Raw genomic sequence first — 8,222 nt, 5'->3', positions numbered from 1 at the left:
GGAAAGAGAAGGATGATACAAAGATGTGAAAAGAACAAAGGTGAGAAACAAACTAACAGGATGAGGTGGGGGAAGAGGAATGAAAAGGAGACAGAGGAGTGAGTGTAACAGAAAGAGAAGAGAAAATAGCAATGGTAATGCTAAAGGGGAGGAAGAAGATAGATAGGAGAAATAGAAACAGAGATAGGAGAGATGGAAAGGAACAACAGACATCCAACTAACCAATAAAAACACAAACAGATAGGGGGGCAATTTCTTCTCAGGACTCTGATGGCTCAGTGAGCTAGGCGTTATTGTTCTAGTCTGGCTTGCTGGGGAGGACCAAAGGGCTGAGTAGGGGTACTATGTCCCTTGTAGAGTGTTGTGGGAAGAGTAAAAGAAAATGAGCACACAAGAGCATGGATTGAACTGCAGATGTGGGTGTGGGAAGATTAGTACTCTTTCTGGGCCTGTGAAGTAGTTGGGAGGTTGTTGGAGCTCCTGAGACCTCCTTGCACTTGAGGGGTAAGAGTACCAGGAGGCCCTGAAGTAGGGACCAATCCTAGGAGGAGCCCCCTGATGTCCTGGTAAGTGAGACCAGTTAAATTTTCCTGCAGGTTTCCAGGAGGGGGTGGAGAGGGAAGCACAACAAAGGGGCTCACACCCAGTACTGTGTCCTGTGCCAAGAGGCCCACTTGTCTCTGTCTGGACCTCTCAGATGTCTCTAGCTTTCCCGGGTTGGTGGTGGTCTCCAGGCTTTTTCTCTTTTGTTAGATGAAGTGTTTCCAACTATAGTTTTTCTTAACTCCATTATCTCTAACTATAGCTGCCTCACATTGTCTTATTTTTATTCTTCAAACTAGACATTTTATTGGATGTTAATTCTCAGTAATGATATGACTAAGTCAGGAAACAAAGAGTGCCATCCACACTATGCTTTTTTCAGTGATACCTGCATAGTTACTCATCTTTGAGTTCCTTGTAAAAAAGTTGCCAGTGCCCTGCTTAGCGTGCTCGCTCGCACACAGCTTCCCTTCGCTCCCTTCTTTCTGTCTCCCTTCGCATGCTGTCTGGTGACTGTGGTGCCCCGCGACCGGCAGAAAGGCCAGAAAGGGGGTGGTGGAGGACACTCGTCATGGCCGCCTCTAAGCCAATGGAGGCGGCGGTGGTTGCAGCGGCTGCGTCCGGCTCGGCTCGGGTACTGCGGTGGGCGGTGGCGGTGGCGGGCCCGGGCGCTGGGGGCCTGCCGCGATGGCAGCTGGCCCTGGAGGTCAGAGCACCCCTGCTGCTAGGTGTGGGTGCCATGTATCTATGGAGCCAGCAGCGGTGGCGCAGGGAGGCCAGAGGTCGTGGCGACACCAGTGGCCTGAAGTGCAACAGTGAACATACGACCCTGGAGGGCAGAGTCAGTCCAGCACCGGGCAGCGGACACCTTGAAGGCCCCGGTGCTCACCTGGAAATGAATTCTCTAGATAGAACCCAAGCAACCAAGAACAAAGGCAACAAGTATTTCAAAGCAGGAAAAAATGAACAAGCTATTCAGTGCTATACTGAGGCTATCAGTTTGTGTCCTACAGAGAAGAACGTTGACCGTTCCACGTTTTATCAAAACAGAGCTGCTGCCTTTGAACAGTTGCAAAAATGGAAAGAGGTGGCACAAGATTGCACAAAGGCTGTTGAACTTAATCCCGAATATGTGAAAGCTCTCTTTAGACCTGCAAAAGCCCAGGAGAAGCTAGATAATAAGAAGGAATGTTTAGAATACGTCACTGCTGTGTGTATATTAGAAAGATTCCAAAATCAACAAAGCATGCTGTTAGCCGATAAAGTTCTTAAACTTCTTGGAAAAGAGAAAGCCAAAGAAAAATACAAGAATCGTGAACATCTGATGCCATCTCCACAGTTTATCAAATCTTATTTCAGTTTTTTCATGGATAATATAATTTCTCAGCCCATGCTTAAAGGAGAAAAGTCTGATGAAGATAAAGATAAGGAAGGGGAAGCTTTAGAAGTGAAAGAAAATTCTGGATATTTAAAGGCCAAACAATATATGGAAGAAGAAAACTATGATAAAATCATAAGTGAATGCTCAAAAGACATAGATGCTCAAGGCAAATACATCGCAGAAGCATTATTACTACGTGCCACTTTCTACCTACTTATTGGCAATGCCAATGTAGCCAAGCCAGATTTAGATAAGGTCATCAGTTTGAAAGAAGCTAATGTGAAGCTTTGAGCAAATGCACTTATTCAAAGAGGCAGCATATACATGCAGCAGCAGCAGCCTTTGCTGTCTACTCAGGATTTTAACATGGCTGCTGACATTGATCCTCAGAATGCAGATGTTTATCACCACTGAGGACAGCTGAAAATATTGTTTAATCAAGTTGAAGAAGCAGTGGGAGACTTTGATGAATGTATTAGATTAAGACCTTAATCTGCTCTGGCACAGGCTCAGAAATGTTTTGCACTATATCGTCAGGCATATACAGGAAACAATTCTTCACAAATCCAAGCAGCTATGAAAGGTTTTGAAGAAGTCATAAAGAAATTTCCAAGGTGTGCTAAGGGATATGCACTGTATGCTCAGGCATTAACAGATCAACAGTAGTTTGTTAAAGCTGATGAAATGTATGATAAATGTATTGATTTGGAACCAGATAATGCTACAACTTATATTCATAAAGGTTTACTTCAACTTCAGTGAAAGCAAGATCTGGATAAAGGTTTGGAGCTTATCAGCAAGGCAATTGAGATCGACAATAAATGTGAGTTTGCCTATGAAACCATGGGAAGTATTGAAGTACAAAGAGGAAACATGGAGAAAGCCATTGACATGTTCAAAAAGGCTATTAACCTGGCCAAATCGGAAATGGAGATTGCTCATCTGTACTCACTCTGTGATGCTGCCCATGCTCAGACAAAAGTTGCAAAGAAATACAGACTAAAATCACCAACATTTTAAAATAGGGGTGGAGGGAGGAAAATGACCCTCTTTTTAGAAAAAGTTACCCCCTCTTCAACAGAATCCTACAGACACTCATGGACTGTGTTGAATGATGGAACTTAGTATTTTAGTGTGTGCTGTTGTCACTTGTTACATCTGTTTCATGTTTAGGTGTGTAGGAGTGGCTGTTGAAGGAAATTTTAAGTGTTGCAGCTTTTATTTCTTGGATAACAAAAGCATAGAACCTTAAAGGGCTATTAAAGTTGCAATGAGTACAAATGACAGTCAGCCATGCAAATAAAAAACTTTGATTTGTTAAGAAAAAAAAAGTTGCCAGTGTCATGGAAACCCCACCATGCTCTCTTTGTTCATGTTGTACTTATTGTAATACCAGTAGTGTCCATGACCTCTTTATGGCCATTTAGCAGTTGGTACTACCTGGTGTTGGTCATTTGCCTAAGGACTTCCAGTTGGATAGGCAAATGTTCAGTACATTTTGCAACATTGCCGTTACCACACATTTCCTAAGGTGAAATTCTCTAGCCACAGTCTGTAGCCACAGGCCCTGGTATATCTCTCTAGCCATGGTCTGGAGCGATGAGTCCTGGAGTAGATTTACTTTTGGATAGGTGGCACATTCACCTGACACACCATTGAGTTGATCACCCAACCCTCAGGGGAAAGTACCACCCTTACCAGGACTCCTTGGCTACAAAGTGTCCATAGGGTGGATTCTTCCACAGGTCCAGACCCCATCCATCCCTCCTGGCTGGGTTATTTGGCCCTTGCCCTGTTTCAAAGTAAAAGATCATCTTCTTTGGCCCAGCCAGGGTCTACACACAATGGTCTTTAAGAAGCATGGTTTGTGCACCTTACTGGAGAGTTACAGCATCCTCATTTATAACAGTTCTTTATTTTGGACAATCTCTGTTTTTAATCTTACTCTTAGAGCTTTTTAATATGTCTCCTTTTTATATTCTCTCTCTCATATCACTTTCTTGTTTGTTTTTTTATTAAGTCTCTGTCTCTTTTTTCTTTTTTTCATGTTTAGTTTCTTTTTTCCTCCCTTTGTTTTTCTACATCTACTGTTCTTTTTCACTCTGTCCCTCTTTTACTTACTTTTTTTTAGGTTTTATTTTTCTGCTGGTCTGGCAGCCTCTAGCAAATTTATCCACACTTAGGTACCTGTGTCTCTAAGAGGCTTGTCTTTTTTGTTTGTTTGTTTGTTTTGTGTGTGGGGGGGGGAGGGACATCCTTTTCCACTACCAAGTAACTGCTTGAAATTTATTTTGCCCTGGTGATATTTTTTTTGCCTTATCTAGAATAGCTTTTGTCACATCTCCAGAGATTCTGTGAGGGCTTTTTCCCTCAACCAGCTTCATGCTGCTCTCTTGCCTGGCCCTGCTTTCACTCTGCCTGTCTGCAGGGCAGGTGTTGTGCAGGGATGTGCCTGCCACAGCTCACTGGACTGCTGGGTGCAGCTTCTTTCCTGCACAACAGCGTGGCCCTGAGAGTGCTGGGCATCACACAAGACTACTTCAGGCCATCCCTGCCTGCCAGCTACCCCTTCATTTCCATCTCCTGGGGTATGCAAGTGATCCCATCTACTCCCAGGTCTCACAAACATAAGAACCAAGCTGCTAAGGTCCCCACCTTCTGGAGGAATTATCTGTACAAATTTATCAGTTGTATCTTTTGTGTTACTACTGGGTGAATTCCAAATGACAGACTGAAGTCCTCCTTTCCTTCGATGAATCTGCTGTCTTGGAGTAATGGGTCAGTCCTCTGCCTTCTTCTCCACATGAGGTCTCAAGATGCTTCTGCAGCACCCTTGTCCTGGAGTTGGAGCCCACCCTGCTGGAGGATCTACTGGAACAGAGCTATCTGCAAAGTGACTTAACAACTACATGACATATCCATGACTTATCAGGATGTGGGCATGCCTGCCCTCTAGAAACTGTCAGAATGGGGTTTTCCACCTGCCCTGGGACAAGGACCTGGAAGTCTGAACCTCACCTCCCCTTCTTCCCTTGGGCCCAGCTCATCCTGCAGCTCCTGTGCTTTCTGTGGCTTTGCCTACAAAGCTGGGAGGGAGCATGCCCATCTCTACCTTCAAACAGCCACATTTCTGACCCATTGTCTCCTCCACCATGTATAGGGTGGCTCTTGCTGGTCCAGGCCCTGCTCATGTGGGGGCCTTCCTTTTTTGCACTGGTGACCCATCAACCTTAGTCCACTCTGGGAAGTTACCTGCATAGAGAGGAAGCTGTCCACAAATTACTACATGCTCATGGCCAGTCATCTCTCAGTCCAAGTCTTAAGCTCCATACCTGTCTATGCTGCATCCTGTTTGTGACACCAAGTATTTCATATTTATGAACTATGCATGCCATCCTATCCTTGTCACCATGTATAGGGCCTCAGCTACAAGTGTGCCTAGTTCACGGTGATGTTAGATGAAAAAGCAGGTCACAAAGCCCATTTGTGGGAAGAAAGAACAAGACTTTATTGCAGCAACAGGACATACACAGGTAGTAAGAACACAGTCTGTTTGGTTGGCTTGGCAGGAGTAGCCTGGTCCAGTGTCTCAGGTGGCAACAGCCCCATACTGGTCCTGGCAGTGGCAGCCCCTCTGTGCCCCCTTGGGCTCTCTTGGCTCCCAGGGCTTTAATGGGCCCTTAGTCCCTGTTAGCATCAGCAGCAAATGCAGTAATAGTAGCAGCAGTAACAACAGCAACAGCATCCAGCAGTGGTAGCCCCTGGGATCTGGCCACAGTAATGGTCCTGATCCCTGTGAGTGGCCAGTAAGACACCTATTAGCTTTAAAAAAAAAAAAGATTTATTTATTTATGCATACAGAACTGGGTACAGGCCAGAGGTGCAGGGGCAGTGAGAGGATTCACCAGAGACAGAGTAGTTGCAGAACAGGTAGATTGACAAAGTACACTGCTAGGGGAGCAGTGGGCAGGTTAGGAGAGTCTGCCACGCCATGTGGGTCACCTCTGGGGCTGGGGATCGAATTCATGAAGTAACTGCTTTTCACATCATAGTGCTGTGCTTTAACACATTGCACCACCAGGGAGGGCCCGAAACCTATTAGCTTTTATATGATTTATAAAGAAAGCTAGCACAGGGCCAAGTTGGGGCCCAGTTTAGAGAAGTATGTTTCAAGCATGCAAACTATATATCAAGATTACCTTATTATTTCAAGGCTGCATGTTCTCTACTAGGCCACCTGTGCTGGACAGTCACAGCAAAAAACAGTCTGAGAAAATGCTGTTTTCCCGTGGGCCCTACAAAGCCACAGTACCATCTTGCAAGAGAAAGCTTTGTTTTGAAAAACTGTTACAAGGTAGCCCAGAGTGGACTGGGCCACCCATCTGTGGGGACTCACCTGCACGCTCACAACTCAGTTATACTGCAGGCATACACAAAATGGTCAATAACGGGTTTATTTACAAAAAGGGGAAAGGAATAGGAAACAACCCAGGGAAAGAGAGCGGGATACAATGTAAGGCTAGGCTGACTGAATACACGAGATCAGGAGAGTTGCTTCCCAAGTGAGAGAGTGTGAGATCCAATCACACCCTATTTACCCCCCAAATGTCTCAGAATTCCTGCTAGCCTCGCCCTTGGATCCTCACAGTTTTCTCCCTGTTACTGAGGGGAGTCATAGTTTCAAATCACTGGAGTAGTGTGTAGGGTCCAGAAAACTGGAGTAGGCAGTCGAGTCCATAAGACTCTGCAGAGTTCCTTTAGGACATCCTTCCCCTTAACAATTCCCCCCTTTTGATTCATACCACCATATCTATGGTGGCACAGATCACAGGGTGTAGTCTTCATAGATAGTCTTTGTAACACTTCCAGTCTTTGTAAGGTTTCCAGCATATGCAAAAGCAGCAGCAGTCACCAGCAGTGTTCATGAATGCCAAGGATGATGGTCATTACTGTGAAATAGTCCATCATTATAGGTGAAGAGAAAAAAATGTTGCAATATATGTATATCAAAATAACAGGAACAAGCAAAAATCTTCAAAAACTGGTCTAACTTCTGTAAAAACAAGTTCTCTCAACCTTGATTCCAACTTAATCTAATAATGTACTTACAAATTCAAGCTAACATTTAACTGTATTTCTATTTTTGCATAAAATCACAGGGTAGACAAACCAAAGAGCAATTTTTAGATGGCCTTGTTGGAATAGTCCATAGTATCAGAGCAAACAGTCGATGTCCAGTTGATGTAGGCTTAAGGAACAACATCAGTTCCAGTAGATTCCACCTGGGGTCACCTCTTCTCGAGGTTACCAGGGCTCAATATTGTTCAGTCCAGGCTTTCCAATGGAGGCAAGCTTCCTCACCTTCTTTGGAGGCCTCTGGAACCCTACAAACAAAGCAGCAGATGCTGATCTTATTCGTTCAGCTCTGTTTGAAGTTCCTGGAGAATGCCAAGGAAAGCCACTGAAGCACATCGCCAATTTCTATAGTTTACACATACAAAATACCCTGTTGAAGTTACGCAAAAACAGTCTCGTGAGTAGTAAAAATTACTACTACAGTTTTTATATTGTGTTGATATCAAGGGGAGAGAAGAAATAGAAACAAAAATTAGCTCTGTTGAAAAAAAAATTAGAATATTGTTGTAGATCCAGGTCATTTTTTTTTTATTTTTTTATTACAAAGTTTATTTTTACATCATTTTGCACATTTTTTTTTTCATCTCGATTGTAATCCCCGCGGGTTTCCCATCACCAGATCACCCCTGTGGATCCAGGTCATTTAAAGAAAAGAAACTGGCTTTGAATCAAACAAACAATAATGTCAGTAGTATTTCAAAAAAAAACTTAGTAAAATCACTCTATTTGGTTCTTGTGGAAAATATTTTCCAATATCAAAAGTTCAATCAATTAGAATCTGTTGAGAGCTGTTACTGGAAACAAAAAAAGGTTTTCGTATTCTTTAGAAACAATTTCTGCAAATACCAGAATATCAAATTTCCTCAGAAACAATTTCTGCAAACACTAGACTATCAAATATAGTATGGCAAAACAATGATCAACATTCAAAATTTACATACATATCAAATACATATCAAAATTTTTCCAGAAACAATTTCTGCCAATAGCAGACTAATAATATGGCAAGACAATGATCAACTTTACAATTTATATATATATCAAAAAATACCTTTTTTTTACATGTTTTAGAAAAACAAAGTAAACAGTTGTGTTTCTGTGCAAGGTTTACCTTTTCCCAAGTGACAATGCTTCTGTCCCAATTTTACTGTAGTATTAATAC

The 8,222-nt window shown here is 43.2% G+C and overlaps 1 pseudogene across 1 annotated transcript; it reads left to right on the top strand.

Moving 5' to 3' along the window:
• The first annotated feature begins 985 nt into the window (after positions 1-985).
• LOC101632307 lies at positions 986-3,239 on the top strand (annotated as a pseudogene). The gene has a single exon (XR_001146118.1). The product of XR_001146118.1 is annotated as a mitochondrial import receptor subunit TOM70 pseudogene (transcript).
• The last annotated feature ends 4,983 nt before the right edge of the window (positions 3,240-8,222 follow it).

Source organism: Condylura cristata, unplaced genomic scaffold (genome assembly GCF_000260355.1).
Source record: "Condylura cristata isolate star-nosed mole 26May11 unplaced genomic scaffold, ConCri1.0 scaffold00040, whole genome shotgun sequence".
Classification (NCBI taxonomy): Eukaryota; Metazoa; Chordata; class Mammalia; order Eulipotyphla; family Talpidae; genus Condylura; species Condylura cristata.
The sequence above is the reverse complement of the archived record's forward strand: the minus strand, read 5'-3'. Positions and strand labels throughout refer to the sequence as shown.